Source organism: Notolepis coatsorum (assembly GCF_963971535.1).
Source record: "Notolepis coatsorum genome assembly, chromosome: 8".
NCBI classification, from domain to species: Eukaryota; Metazoa; Chordata; class Actinopteri; order Aulopiformes; family Paralepididae; genus Notolepis; species Notolepis coatsorum.
Genome location: NC_140172.1, coordinates 128,260,172 through 128,276,589, shown reverse-complemented (window position 1 = coordinate 128,276,589; position 16,418 = coordinate 128,260,172). Strand labels below are relative to the sequence as shown.

General features: G+C 47.1%; 1 pseudogene across 1 annotated transcript in view; it reads right to left on the bottom strand.

The window, feature by feature from the left end:
- Positions 1-2,278: 2,278 nt before the first annotated feature.
- The window catches only part of LOC311233557 (glutamate receptor 4-like), a 136,512-nt pseudogene continuing 122,372 nt past the window's right edge, over positions 2,279-16,418 (bottom strand). Inside the window, exons 8-12 of the transcript in view lie at positions 16,353-16,418; positions 13,471-13,716; positions 9,806-9,920; positions 7,586-7,723; positions 2,279-2,443 (exon numbers count right to left, since the gene is read on the bottom strand). The product of the transcript in view is annotated as a glutamate receptor 4-like (transcript). The remainder of the gene's footprint in view (positions 2,444-7,585; positions 7,724-9,805; positions 9,921-13,470; positions 13,717-16,352) is intronic.

Below are 16,418 nucleotides of genomic sequence, written 5' to 3'. Positions count from 1 at the left end.
TTGATATTAAAGATTCAGTCACCAGAAAGCAGATAACAATTACCCCATGAAAAGATGCATAAATAATACACACAGACAACCGTTCATCACTTTCCGCAATACTGATGACAGTACACCCACAGCAATAACGACACACTCACCAACCTTTTGGAATTCATTTTTACTAAAAAAACAAAAAATAAACAAAAACAAAAGAAAATATCAAAATAAAGATGTACAATTAAAACTGAAAATTAAGACGCCATATTTAATTTGAGCTTTACAGGTATGGCAGGACCTAATGGCAATGGCCTGAAAGGTTCCAGCTGGATTCCTCACTTCGGTAAACAAGCTCGCTCTCCGGTCAGACTGTACTGTGTGTAAAGAGGCTGGTCTTGGCGAAGTGAACGATGGAGACAACAACAATACCAGCGGCTCGTGGCGTCGTAGGGGAGACCTAGCGAGTGGGACTCAAGTATGACGTCAGTGTCAGTGTCTGTGTCCTACCGCAAGCCCGAAGATTGTCCTTCCGTTACCAAAAGACATGAGAATGCTACAGTCAATGAGATTTAGAAGGATACATTTCTGCTACAGTGTGTCCAGCCTGCTCTCTACGCCGAGCGCCTGGCTGAGAGTCCACAGTGTTTCAGCCAGGAAGGGCGTTTGCTCGTCGGCTCGACATACAAACAGTTGTCTCATTTGCGTGGTTTTCAATACCGTTATAGGAAATAGCATAAACTCTTCAAATAACATATAGTGAGTTGAAATGACATTTCTCGTGTTTCATTTTCAACATCATGTCACCAACACACATAATGGTCTAAAAGATCTACCCGAATAAAGAGCATTGGACTATCAACATTTAAAACCAAGAGACAGACTGTAACTTTTTTAGTTTTTTTCCTCAGTACAAAAAATAGATCAAACGATGAAAAAAATAGTTTTATTTTGACTGCAGAAACTTGATTTATAAATAATTTCTTTCTGGGTCTACAACTGCACAGTGAGGGGTGTGGTTTAAGGATTGGGGGCGGAGCTAGTTAACATTCATTTTTGAATATATATTAATTCTTAGATGACAGGTATCAGAATATTTGGGCAGTTGATACCCCTTTCATTTTGAGCTTCAGTGTTCCTATATTTGTACAGTATGTATTGAACACGTAAATTTTTTTTTTTTAAACACAAGTCTTTTAATATCTATCTCCTGTTTCCAAGTGGCATCTTCTCTATTATTGCAATGAATAAATTTCTAAAGATGAATAGAAAAAAACAACTGTCTTTCTGTCCACTACGGTATCTGCTATGTACATCTGTTTAAAAAGCAAGCATGTTATACAGTCGTCTATGTACAGCTATATTTAATCTGTCCTGTTTGTTTTCACAGAATGTACATATTTACTTATCTTCACAGTTTCTTATGTCTTATCATATATTCATCGATAGATTTATTTTTGTTATTATTTAAATGAATACCTCCCCCTCCCCCCACTCCACCATCTCCCTCGTGGGGGACAACTGCCCCCTAGTGTCAGTTATTGATATTCAGTGAGATGGGAGCCTATGAGGGTTTTCTCTTGAAACACTGCTCACACAGCTGGTAGCAAATTATTGTCCAGTTTGAAAAACAATCTTGATTGTTGATTCCGTTCGCCAATTCGCAGCTATCCCAAAGAAAAGAAGAAGAAAAGAAAAGAGCACAGTTTAAAGTTTTCAAGTTTACAGTTTTCTGGTCTTTCCCCCTTTATCATAAATCATGATATTATCATCTTCACTAGGCTCATCTTTCCGCGCCTCCTTGTCCGCTGCCTTCACGCAGCATGGCGGTGGTGGGGGTGCTACTAATAGTTGGCACGGGAAGTCTCCGCCCCCCCCCCCCCCTTCCTCCAAAAAAAGATGTGACACTTTGATTCAAATATACTCCCCCTGTGTCGCCACGCAGTGAAAATCCAGATTGTTCTATGTCTATATTCCACAGATTTCCCACAGAGAGCAGCCGCAACGAGCTACACAAAGTCTTTACGTCAAAATCCCCGTCGAAAAATATCCTCCGGACGTTAAGTTCTTCAGTCTGTCCACCGGTGAGTGTCTGGTCAAGGTGTGTGGTGTTAATCCTGTGTCTGGTAGCTAGTGGGTGGTGGTGGTAGTAGTAGTAGTAGTAGTAGTAGTAGTAGTAGAAGTAGTAGTAGTAGTAGTAGTAGAAGTAGTAGTAGTAGAAGTAGTAGTAGTGGTAGTAGTGGTAGTAGTAGTAGTGGGCGGTGGTCATTTCAGAATAAGGCACTTGAGAGGTTTTTGGTTTTCACGGCAGGTCGGCGGAGACCAGCGCCAGGCCGGAGCTCTGGCGGAGCGGCGGCCCGGCATGAACCGCCTTGGGGCAGTCGGGGGTGAGCACACGCCCGTTCTCCCCCACGCTGCCTGTGATGGACAGGCGCGCCTTGTTCCTCATGGCTTCCGTAAACGTTAGCTGTGGGCGAGAGAGAAAAAGAGAGAGAGAGACAAATAGGTGTGTGTGTATAGAGGGAGGGAGGGGGGGGGGGGGGGGTGGGGTTGGAACAGATCACATTTCAATATTCTGTGTTAGCAAAAAAGGAAATAAAAAAAAAAAAAAGAAAACAACACGACTGATTGATGGGTAATGCATAACAATGACACTCTCCGGTGGAAACGGGCTACGTTAGGATAAGCATTACGAGTGGGAATAATACACCTGGCCATTCAGTACACAGGATATCAGCGGCGATCCAGGCTGCGTGTGAATTCATGAGCGTCAGAGTTATTACAGCGGGTGATTGATGCAAGCGGGGGGACAAGGGAGGCTGACCAAGCAGAAGTCGAGGCTAATGAGCGGAGATGGGGATGGGGGGTAGGTGAGCTGGAGTGTGTCGATGGGGGACACATATAACCGTGTCAGACACACACACACACACACACACACACCGACTGGACCAAAAAACACATCTGCAAGTCTAATAATAATGGCCGCCCTCGGGGGAAATATCCATGAGGAAACAGCCCAGAGCAATAAGCTCAGCTCAGATGGAGAGATGCTTAGCTTACATTTACGTTTTAGCCCCTGTCAGTTCCCACAATGTGTCGTGTTTGGACGTGACTTCGTTATATACGGCTTCTGTGTGCTGTGAGCTCACGCCTGGTTTTCTCATTAAGTTTGGTGGTGGTGGTTGTGCAGTGATTGCCTATTGTGTCTGATGGATTTGGGTACGACTATGGCTCCAGGTTGTACACACAGTGCAGATGTGTGTGTGTGTGTGCATGTATTTTTGTGTTTTTTTGTTGCACAAAAATGTCCCCCCAAGCATAGAAAGATGGAGAAAATACTCTGGTTCAAGGGTTAAACTAGGGTTAGGCTTTTGATTATTAGGGCTATGTGTTAGGGATGCTGTGTGTGTGTGTGTGTGTGTGTGTGTGTGTAACCACTGCACATTTTTAGATTTATCATGGTTGTAAAACACATTAAAATGTCCATATTCATTAAACTGTCCTACCCGAGAGATACAGTGTTATACATCATGATGCAGGCTCTGCATCTTGCTTCGCCTATTGGGACTGCTTCGTGCACCAATAACGCACCAGCTGAAATAATCGTACCAACGCACCTATCACAGACCAGGGCCACGCCCCCCAGCTAGTATAGAAGCTGGGGCAGAAGCCTGGATCTCCCTTCCCTTCCTTTCAGATGAGGGTTGCACTAAAAGCACCTTCCAACACCGACAAGAAACTCCTCTTCAACACCGTGTGATGAGCATCCTGCTCCACCAGAACGGCCCCTGAGGTTACAGACAGTCACTTATAAACGGCCACACGGTTCAGTTGTCCCGTGCAAACCAGCCTTCCCGCTGCTCCAGGGCAGGTAGAGCTGCCCATAGCGCCAGTCTGGGTCTCAGTGGAGCCACCATTCGCTTTGACTCTAACGGTGCCAGCTCGTCTCGCATTACAGTTCACCCCGAAACAGTTCTCATGCGGACCACGGCGCCCACTGTTGCTGTTCCCCACCACTCTCAGTCAGTGGTCCGCTATCAGCTCTATCTTTAATCTTTCAAAATGTTCAGTTGCTATCGCTACTAGCTCTATCTTTAATCTTTCAAAATGTTCAGTTGCTATTGCATGCACTCATCTGTGTTTCACTACACACATGAGTGCATGCTTACCAACTGAACACTACTATCACCAACATCTAAGAAGGGAGATCCCCCCTTGAATGGCCCTTCTAAGGTTTCTCTCCTCCACACTGCCTGTGGAGCTTTTTTCCCTATTGTTAGGTTTTAGTGAGTTTTTCCTTACCTTCGCGTGGGGTATGTCTGGGAGTGCTTGCATTCTTTCATTTATTTGCATTTATCTTAAATTTTTTGGACCTTATGGTGTTCTTGTTCTGTTCTTGACTTATTGTTATGTTTTCTTCTTGACTTGTTTAAAGAAGACCTGTACGGCCCATGGGGACATTAACGTGTGTTGTCGGGCCTTATAAATACATTTGATTTGATTTGATTTGGTCCCCTACCTCTGGTCTTGCATACAGTTCACCCTAAATGGTTCTCATGTAGACCACGGTCAATTTTTGCTGTCCCTCTGCTGTCGTCCCTAAAGGGGTTCCAGCTCCACAGGATGGTCACTGCTCTGCCAGTGCCTCCTCATCAGAATGACAGCAGCCCACTCAGTGGTCCACTTGGGTCTACATGCGTGTAAAGCTACAGAGGTAGTTTGCTTGACTCAGAATCGACCCAGTGTGTGCCAGAAAGGGAAACTAATTACCGTTCCCCCACCAGCGGGTGGCTAAAAGGAGGTTTATGATTGGAATGAGAGCCACTTCCCCTCATAAACATAGGTTTACAAAGTGAGCGCTTTGAATGGTTCTGACGACAGACGGAATTCTCGAGGTTCAACCTTTCAGAAACAAAGCCGCCAGCCGCTGTCCGAGGACGGGGGCGGATGACAAGCGCTGCCGTGCACCTGGGACACGGCTTCCTGAGACTGTGGCCCATATGGAGGAGCGGCATCCGGTCAGGGAACAGGCAGGTAATGAGAGTCCGGCGCTCTAGTCTCACCGTCTCCAACAACTGGTCTATCAGTTGGATGGGGAGAAACGCATAGAGGAGCCTGCGTGGCCATGGGAACAGGGAGAACGCGTCCATTCCCAGGGGAGGGCTATCTCTCGGCCTGCCGGAGAACCACGGAGGGGGGGGGAGGAGGTTCTCTCCCTCCCCAAGCCTATCTGAGAGGTGTCCGTGATTACCATCGCGTGGGATGGTGTACTGCCCACGGGAACACCCCTCGAGAGGATCTCTGATCTCCTCCAGTGATTCAGGACGACTTTGACCGATGAAGGGATTCTTAAAAGATTCCCTTTCTGGCGCACAGGGTAGATTTTGCGCAGAGCAACCCGCCTCTGTAATTTGCACATGTACAGTAAAGCCAGCCATCCAGCCCAGCAACACTGACAGAGCGGTGATCGTCCTGTGAGGGTGAAACACCTGTAGAGATGACAGGATATGCTCCTGGCACTGAGGGGAGAGAGTTCAGAACAATTCCCAGGTACACCATCTTCTGGCTGGGAAAAGGAGTGCTCTTTTTTCAGTTGATTCTGGTATGAATCTTTACTGTCTATTCTGACTGCCTGAGAACCAAAATGTCATCCAGGTAGAATAAAATGTGTATTCCCTGGTGGTGCAGAGGTTCAATAGCCGTCTCCAAACACTTTACCTATAAAAGGAATGCACCTATAGACGTGAACCAGTCCCCCCTGACACAACAGGAGCATAACAGGCTGTTGACTGTGAGCATTCTGAACATCTTCACTGGAATCAGCTGATTGAGTGACGAGATCTCTAGAATAGGACTCAATCTACTGGTTTTCTTGGGAACAGGAATAACCAGGAAGTACCGGTTCATTGACTCATGTGGTGGAACAATATTTGGATAGCAGCACCCGAATCTCTTCGGCGAGAGCAGATGCTGCCATCATGTCTGATAGGACCAACCCTGGGAACGGAGGGTGGGGGGGGTGTGAATTGCATTACATGCCCCAGTCTCAACGTTCTGTCTATCCATACTGTCTTGCCGTACTGCATAGAAATCGCATAGCGGCCTCTAGTTGAGGTAGCTTGTTGTTGCTGCACACGGTGCAGGTGGTGGGAGCTCTGATCCCAACCATGTTCATACCAGCCTTAGCTATGTATGGGTCACTGGGAGGGTAACAAGGGCACAGGAAGGGCTGCCGCTGGGTGGGCTTTGCCCACCATACCATCAGGCTCGGGAATGGGTGACAGGGTGGGGGTCCACGGCCGAAGCCTGGATCAGCTTAGGAAACACCAGGGATTTCACACCAATTTCATGGCTGCCTGTCTACCTCGATGATCAACAGTGGGGTAGTTGACGTAAGCCAGAAAGTGGGAATACTCTGGGATCATCCTCATCACGGCAGCTGTGGAATAGGACGTGACCGGAACGTTCCTCGTGAGGGTAGTCTCTTTCAGGGGTTAGACCTTAAAAGGGCCGCTCAGAAGAACCTCCTCCGGGAGATCTGCCTCGACATGGAGGCCAGCGGGACTGGAGTTCTGCCTCGACAAGGAGGCCAGCGGGACTGGAGTTCTGCCTTGACGCGGAGGCCAGCGGGACCAGAGACCCTCACAAGGACAAGCTCCAGCTTATTCAATAGCAGTGGCTCGAGGACGAGTGCCAGCTCCTTCAGCTCTTTCCGGGAGTTGGCTCTGAAAAGGACCACTGGTCCGTCTGGAATGGTGTCCATGAGAAGAAGAGAAGTCGTCTCGATCAGCACTGCAAAACTCATCAGTGTGAAAGAAGCGGAAGGGAGTTTGTCAGCAACAGCACTTGCTTATATACATGCAGGGGGGTGTTGTTCTGGTCAGTGATAGGTGCATTCCTTCAGTAAGCGCCAATTGGCGCATGGAGCAGTCCAATAGGCGAAGCAACACGCAAAGCCAGCATGAAATATAACAGCGGAGGCCTTAACAAGCACATACCTACATCAGACGATGCAAAATTTGCACATGGCATGTAATCAATACACTAAAGCCAAACGAGCCAATTTGAAAGAAGAGTGTGTCGAGACATACAGTGATGAACTACCTTGTGGTGTTCCATCAATGTACCGCAGCCATTTGTGAAGCATCCATTCCATCCCTACGGCCGTGAAACTGTCTACTTATATCAATAAAATCGGTGTGAATTAAATTTGACAGCCTTATTAAAAATGAGTTTAGTTGAATTAAAATTTCAAAGAAACTGAAATGGCAGGTTTTATTCTCTGTGAGATAAATCATGTGGGTAGGCATCTTTATGTTTGTCATTCTACTGTATGTTTCTGTATCTTTCAACAACTGATCCAGATTCTATTTCCTACACTAGTCATTCCTAGTTAAAAAAAAAAAACGCAACTATCAACATTCCCATCGCCCCCATACCCGTTGAAATCCTCACTAAAATCAGCTAAGTTGTGTTCACTCGGGGAGGGGCTCAGCTCAGGACTCTGGCTGGGGTGGGGGCTAGGACAGGGGCTGGAGGTTGGGAGGGGGTGACGGTGGTGGTGGTGGTGGTGGTGATGGGGGTGGTGAGGTTGCGACTGGGGCTCCACCTTCATTCTCTTGGCCTCGTTGCGGGACTTGTAGCAGAACTCGATGAGGGCCACCAGCATGGCCAGGCCCAGGCCCCCCACCAGGATATAGAAGACGCCCGCCACGTTGCTAAGGCTCAGGGCCTGGGACGACTTGTCCTGTGGGGGACATCCGGCGAGGAGAGGAGACAGGAGGTCAGGGACAACGCAGCAGTGTCGGCGAAAGATACAGACACTCAAACACAAACATACATTCATTCATACACGCATACACACCATGCAACAAATCACAAAGTTCACAAACGCATTAGACATAATGTACATAGACACGTACACACCCACACACACACAACCACACAACAACAAACACAAACACACACAGATCACAGATACACAAACAGTTAAATCAACTTGGTGACTTCTCTACTTCTTGATCTCTGTGCCTATATACTTGTTGTGCTGCTGCATGTAACCGTACCCACATAGGTCTGATAAGATCTATCACTATCTCACCACTAGCATGACTGGAGTGTTCCGGCAAGCGTGAACTAGAAAACAATTAACTCTACTGCGTTAATCACTCACTCTCCATCTTTCAAGCCTCACGTTCTTAAGTGGGCGCCGTAACCCCCCTTGCTATTTATACTTCTGCAATTAAACTCTCACTCTCTCTCTCTCTCCTTGCGCTTTGATTGACACACACAAACACGCGCAGGAGGAAGTCTTTATCTTCATTAGCCAGGTTAGCTTCCTCCCTAAAAGGGCTTTTCAAGTAACCAGCTTGACACAAAACACTGCCTATGTCGTCATGCTTTTTGTCTCAATGACAGGTGAAACGTGTGTGTCTTTATACACTTAACCAGTCGATGGGGAAAGGGTGGGGGGGACACTATCGATGTGGAGAATACATGCAGCTTTGTTCTTAAAAAGGTGGCAGCGGCTGACATGCTGCGGTGCGTCAACAACACGGATCAGTGTGTGCTTTTTTTACAACCGAGGCAAACAGTGCGGCTAACGCCTAGCGTGACACGACAACCTGCACATGCCCCGAGACCATCCTATAGGTGGCAGCCGACGCGAGTCGAGTGTGTGATCTCTACCAGTACAGTACATCGCTTTAGCTGCTGTAAAACATCCGCACCGTGCCTTCTCTCTGTCATGCCGCATCCCTCAGGCTACGCCTCAAGCCTCTACCTGTGCGCGTGTGTGTGTGCGTCTGCCATTCACTCTCTCTGTGTGTGCCTCGTCATAAGCCAGAGAGCCTGCTGCGATAACAGAACAGTACTGCCAGCGGGGTTTTTAACAAAAGTGTGCATTTGAGACAGTGAAGGGGGGCTCCAGGGCTGGTGGGAGACTGACCTTACTTCCCGAGTCCTTGGGTCCACACTCTCCCTTATCGTACCACCATTTGTTTTTCAGTTTGTCTAAGACTCCTGCTTCACTCAGTTTCAATACGGCAAGGTTTACGGGCGTTCTTCAAATCACGGGGGGGAGGGGGGGGGGGGGGATTGGGGGAAAATAACATAAATAACATCATAGGACATGTTATTTTATGTTATTCAGTCAGAATAAGCCCAAAAACAAGAGCAGCTCAGTACTCTTTAAATAACAAAGCGACGGAGCCGGCCGGGCGCGCGCCCCTCCTCGTCTACATGTCTCTATGCTCATTGGTCGAGATTGTTTGGGACGGTTTGGGGGGGGGGTCTGGGTCGAGCTAAGAGATATATATATATGTATATATGGGGGGGGGGGCCCACCGGCTGCGTCGCTTTTTTTTTGGAACGGGCACATACTGCCGGGGCCTATCTCACAAGAAACACGGAGGCCACTGCTGTCAACACAAAACTATTGGCTCATAAAATACATTTGTTGTTATGGCAACTGGCGACAAACGAAGGCCGCGCTAGCGGCATGGCCCATCATCACGACACATGAGGTACATTTCAGACATCCAATAGTGAAGTATGACCACACGTCGGGGCTCTAAACCACTGGGGTAGTTTAAACGGGATGGGGGGGGGTGGGGCACCAATAGTTTAACCGTGCAAATATCACAGCAAATGTTCTTTTGCGTTGACAGTAATCGCTCTCCTCTCTCTCTATAAGGAAAAAACGTCTCCGTCTGGCGACTTCCTCTGTGTCGGCGTCGCCCCGGCAGATGCCCCCGTTGCCAAGGCAACAACTTAGTTATTTTTCACCCGCATCACGGTCACACGGGGCATTAGTGACATAGTGGCTAACCTTCTCGCCCCCGCCTCCGCTGCCACACTCGCCCTTGTCGTACCACCATTTGTTTTTCAATTTGTCCAACAGGCCTTGCTCATTGAGTTTTAACACTGCCAGGTTAACTGCACTTCTTGAAAACGATAAAACATATTTGGTGAGAGGGGGGGGGGTGAGTAATGCTGTCCAATTTGGGGAGGAGGTGGGGGAGGGGGAGGGGGAGGAGGAGGGGGAGGGAGGAGGGGGGAGGGGAGGGGGGGGAGGGGGAGGGGGGTGGGGTTGGCAAAGAGAGGGGACAAGGGTGGAAAGGTAACGTTAATGTCTCTCTAACCTGATTTACATCCCATCACGTCCCCTGAACAGGGTCTCTCCCCCGGATCCCAAAAACACAGCGAGCGCAAAACCTCTCTCTCTCTCTCTCTTTCTCTCTCCTCGGATTGGGCCTGTACACTATGCTTTGAGCAATAGGCAATTCCAAATTAATTGTGTTCATTTTATATAGTTGTACGCTGTGCAGATCAAATCTCTGTGTTGTACAGGCATGTTACGCCTGGTAGGAAAACGTGATTAGATGGATTGGAAAGTGTATCATAATTTCATGTAGTCTTTTGAGGGCTTGTAGAACTTAATAACTACTACTTAGAGGGAGATAGAGAATATAATGTATATATAATAATAATAGAGATAGAGAATATATGTATATATATAATAATAATAACTTTATATGTATATATATATATATAGAGAGAGAGAGAGAGAGAGAGAGAGAGAGAGAGAGAGAGAGAGAGAGAGAGAGAGAGAGAGAGAGAGAGAGAAGATGTAAGAGAGGGAGAGACTTATGAGAGAGAGAGAGAGAGAGAGAGAGAGAGAGAGAGAGAGAGAGAGAGAGAGAGAGAGAGAGAGAGAAAGAAAGAGAGAGAGAGAGAGAAGATGTATAAGAGAGGGAGAGACTTATGAGAGAGAGAGAGAGACTTGTGAGAGAGAGGGAGAGAGAGATGATGGAGAGAGAGTGAGTTGCCTCATTATGTGTTTGGGTCCTTTTTTAAATGAATTCGCAATAATATATAGATATATATAAAAAAAGAAAAACACAGTCAACAATGAACAATGAAATGGATCAGAAATGTAAACACTGAGCCACACGACTAGCATCTCAAGCTGATGAGGAGCCGCTAGCCGAGGTGCTGAACGCCGCTCAGCGCATAAAGGGTTAACAAGAGCCACGTGAAGTAGCAGCCTTGAGTGACTGCCTGGTCTGCTCTGTGCTGCGCTCGTGTTTCCCAGGAGGCATCAGGAAGAGTGACTGACAGAAAATGATAATCCAGACCCAAAACAAGATGGCAGCCTACCGTGATCTGTCAGGGACTCTTCCACGGTCAAAGCAGTGGGGGGAACACTGGCACCGACCTTGTTGGAAAAACAAACATGCCCGATGTTCTCCACTCAAGTTCAGAGACTCTGCGCGGTTCAGAGGAACTCACAGCGAACACGAGGAAGGTGTGATTGATTTATCGGCCGGGAGGAGGCGGGCGCTCCGTGCAAAGGTGCAATAATCCTAAGCTTTTTCCCCTGTGTTTGTATCCAGTGGTGGAAGAAGTACACAGTCCCTTTACATAAGTAAAAGTACGACATACCTATATAAATGAGTAGTGTATTTGTGTATTTGTAGTTTGTGTATTCCTTTTTTTTATTTTATTTTTTTAACTTTTTCTCCTCCTGTTTTTCTGTGTTTTTCTCCCATCCCAATTTAGTCATGCCAATTCCCCCCCTCCCTTCCTGGTCATTGCTCGCATGTGCCCCCCACTGGTCGGTATAGGGAGGGTTGATAGATACTATCACATGTCCCCTCCGATACATGCGGAGTCAGCCAGCCACTTCTTTTCACCTGCCAGCGCGGACTCTCATTGGTGAGGTGTAACGTGTGGGAGGCTCACGCTACCCTCACCATCTCCCTTCCTCGCTGTGCAGGCGCCCTGACCGACCTGTAGGAGTCGCTGTTTACAACGACCAGATTACCACCCACCGGCTTCCCTCCCGCTGACTCTGCCAATTGAGCCAGTATGACGGCCGGCCCAAGCCGGAGGCAACGCTGACAGCCGGATTCGATACCAGTGTCTCGCGCCCTAGTTAGTTTGTGTATTCCTTTTCTTTTTTATCCACTTTTTCTCCCCATTTAAATTTTTTTCTCCCATCCCAATTTCGTATTTCCAATTCTCCCCTCCCCTGTCTTGAACGTTGCTAGACTATGCCTCCCACTGGTCGGCTGTAGTGAGGATAGAAGCCTTGCATCCCGTGTCCCCTCCGGTACATGAGGAGGCAGCCTGTCGCATCTTTTCACCGCAACAGCTCGAACTCTCAGTGGCGAGGAGTAACATGTGGGAGGCTCACGCTGCCCCGACACTTCCTGTTTCCGCCGTACCGGCGTCACCCAACCGACCTGTAGGAGTCGCTGTCCACAACGTCCAATCCCCACCCACCGGCTTTCCCACCCCTAACACTGCCAATTGTGTTAGTATGACGGCCGGCCAAGCCGGTAGCAATGCAGAGAGCTGGGCTCGATACCAGAATCTCCTGCGTTAGTGGCGAGTGCCTTGCCCACTGCGCCACTCAGCCGCCCTTAGTTTGTGTATTCCTAAGTAAAAAGTAGAAAAGTACTTGAGTAAAATACTTAGTTACTTTCCACCACTGGTACTTTCCCACACTTTTTAACCGCAGTCAATCGATGACAACTGTGTTGTAATAATATTGTTATACTGTAATATGTATTATGTATGAAATAGGCCACATGAAGCCAGCTCGTCTCCATAAAAACGTCCTCTGCGCGGTGTTTTCCCTGAAATGTTTTTACGCCGTGCAACAATTCACTCCTATCTGCACTCTGGGAGAAGAGAAAAAAACGCTCAAAACACGAGCAATTATTTGCTCGTTCTGCGGTAGTTCCCGGGCCCCTACACACGGGCGCGAGTGCGATCTCGGCCCGCGATACATTCGATCAATTATTTCCCGCGTGAGTGTTTGCCGACCCGCTCTGATTGATGAGAGTGCAAAGCGAAACTGCGACTCCCCCACAGTAACGGCCTCGTGTTCTCCGGCGAGGTCTGTAATTCCACTCGGTGTCGAAAGGCAGCGGCAGCGTCTGGCAGAGTCACCCGGGGCTGAGCGTTCAAATGGCTCCCAAAACATCACTTCAGTCTAGGCTACTGACATCAAGACGGCAGAGGAAGGAGACGCAACATCGCAATTAGCATCAGTCAGATCTCTCGTACAAGACTTAAAAACAGGTGCCGTGTTATAAATTGCATTCATACACATGATCTCTATGTAATGTAATCCGCTAATGGTCAAAGTGCATGCGCATTCCAAACATCCTTTCCCGCAAAAATCAACATAAGCGCAAGCACAGAGGTTTACCTGGCGTGGTCGAGCTGCAATGAGGAAAAAAGACACCCCGTCCCTGGTTAGGATGAACCCCAGCGTGCATGCAGCAAACACAGATGTCAAGAAGCCACTACTTCATATATCACCCCCCCCCCCCTCCTCCCCCCTCCTCCCCCCTCCCCCCCAAACCAAGCAGCGGATGGAAAAAAGAGCGATAGAGAGATATGAACAGAAAGGCGGCACACCAGGGAAGGTGGAATACCATAACAACACGCGGGGACATATTGTTACACTATTCCACCCACCTTAACTGTGAACCTTGGGGGTGGCTACTCCGTAGCCCTTGGAGTCGAGGTTCCCGCCCACTTTCATGGTGTCGCAGGGCTTGCGCTGCTCCGTGTACTCGTTCATGGTGGACTCCAGGAGGAAGGCGTACTTCCCTTCGACTTGCGGACCTTCGCCACGCCCTCCGCCGTGGTCTTGGTGAAGACGGTGGGTTCGGCGGATTTCATGTAGCCCCACATCTTCTCGTAGACGGCGATCTTTGACCGCTGTGTTGTTGTTGTTGTTTTTTTGGAGGGGGGGGGGGGCGGGGGGCAGGGGTCAGGGGTCGTGGGTGGAAAGAGCAAAGGCCGTATGCAACACAGGGTAGAAAGGACATGGTGGTTAGTCAGAACGCTGGAGTCAATTATTGGGTCATTCGTGTTCCTCTTCTAAGATTGACAATTGCATTTACCCATAATTGTACTGAATCGTATATGAACATATAGGATTACGGTAATACGGATGAATATAGTAGCAGATATGTGTTACTGAACAGAGGTACTTCCGAAAAAGACTTTCTACACAAGGAAAAGCCTGGATTGCATCAGGAATAGACTGTAAGCTAAGCAATTACTCAAGTAATATTCGGATTGACGTAAACTGCCCCTTTCATTTACCAAATCCAACCGAGTCGTCCGCATCGACATATTGAACCTTCTAGCCACCATAACCATATGCATTAAGGTGAGCCTTACTGTAATGTCCATGCATGAAATATTGAAATGGGCCTATGAGAACCACAATATATAGACGTACTGAGTGCTAGGTGATGACAACACTGTCCTTCCAGCGCTTACGTTTGAGCTCCTTTAAGTGGCCATAAGTGCACCTGAATGTGTGGTGTGTGTGTGTGTGTGTGGTGTGTGTAGATGGCTGCTGTTACATACACATGATTTATAATATAACTCACTTTATATAACTGTGTGTGTATGTGTGCATGTGTGTGTTTGTTTATGTGTGTATTATATATATGTCCCTCAGAATGACCCTGTGCAAACCACCAAGTCCCTTTAAGTGTGTGTGAATGGTAAATGGGCTGCATTATATAGCACTTTATTAAAAATTGACTTAAGCCTCACATTCACCCATTCACTCACACATTCACACACCGATGGCGGGGGCAATCCTGTAACCATGCCAACCTGCTCATCCGGAGCAGTTAGGGGTTAAGTCTCTTGCTCAAGGACACTTAGGGTTAGGATTAGGAATCAAACCGGGAATTTTCCAATTACCAGACAACCACTGTATTTCCTGAGCCACTGTCGCCCCTGTGTTAACTCATTGAGCCGCCCCCCCTTTTCCCATCTTTACTCAATGGCGCCAGCGTTATTGACCATTTTAGCGATGTTTGCAGACCCATCGTGTGTTCTGTATTATAGCTATGGAGACAATAGTATGGCTCATTTGACAGGCATTGTTCATAGTCCATCACTGACTAACGAGTTAATTTCTACATACCGTAGTTTGTGCACTATTACACGCTAAACATCGCCCCTTTCCAAAATAATCCAGTCTTTTTTCATAGACCGCGAGATCTGGCGCGTTATATGCAATATGCCCAAATCGTTCTGGTTGCTCGCCCGAAACCCAAATACTTCCAAATCGAAGGTATATCCCATGTACATATGTGTCTTCACAAATCATCAAAGGGGGGGGGGGGGGGGGTCGTTTTAACTCAAAACTGTGATCGTTACCAAAAGCAAGTTTTACGTCCGGTAAACTACGACACTGTGATCGGTACAGAAGCATGTTTTACATTTTACACTAGGCGGAAACAGCCGCAGTGGATCACAAGACAAGTGATATCCCCAGTTCCCAGTTCAAAAGGTAGGCGATACTGCCACCTGGTGAGATTCGATCGTCATTGCAATTCCACGTAGGCAGATGAGCCAGGGAGACCTAGGAGCTCCGGCTGAGTGTATAGAACGGGGATCAAAGGATCAAACCCGAGAATTCTCGGGTATGGCGCTCAACGCATGGCGGCGAAACCCAACTTTTTAGTAGTGTAATATATGACATCTGAGGGGAGTGAGTGAGTATGTACTGATTTATTTGGCTGATATTGGCCTATCACAGACATATCGGTATTGGCCGATATGTTGGCCAATAGGTGCCGATATTAAACCTTTTAATTTTACAGAACATAACGCAGAGAACAAAGCTCGGGGTAATTTAGAACTGTTGTCATCACAGTTCGTCCAGCAGAGCTCGCTCAGACTCCACTGTTTACATGTAACTCAGTTATTGTTGTTTACTCTCAGCAGACTCAGCAGCACTGTCTGCATGGATCTCATAGCTGAGCTTTAGAGAATATGTGGTTTAGAGTTAGTAGAGAGGACATCAGACGTTTTCTTTTTATATACCTGCCTATTACCTAAATATAAAGATGCATTCATCATTAGTAAATATTAAGCTATTTAGTATAGAACATGCAATGCAAACTAGTTTGGTTCCAGCTCAAATATAATTCAGTAATTGTCTCACACTTTTTAAAATGTATTTAATATATATATTTTTTTACAGATGGCTGAGGATGTAAGTAAGTACAGTGTGGGACTACATAAAAAAAACATATATATATATTAGGGCTGTCACATTATTTTCGAATTTTGAAATTAATTTCAAAACACGAGATTCGAACTTGAAGGGGAAAAAAAAACAAAAAAAAAAAACATTTGATCATAATAATTATAAATAAAAACAGCTCATATAGGTGAGACTGTGCTGAAAAGAATGATACCATCGAATTCGATTTTTTGTTAAAGTGACAGCCCTAATATATACATATATAATAATATTGGTATGGGCCCCAAAAATCCAGTATAGGTCAGGTTCTACCATTTACGGGTCCCAGACCACTTACCCTAAAGAACTCCTGGTGGAGCTGAGTCCAGAGTGCCGTAGGCTATGTCTGTCTGCTTGGCCAGGT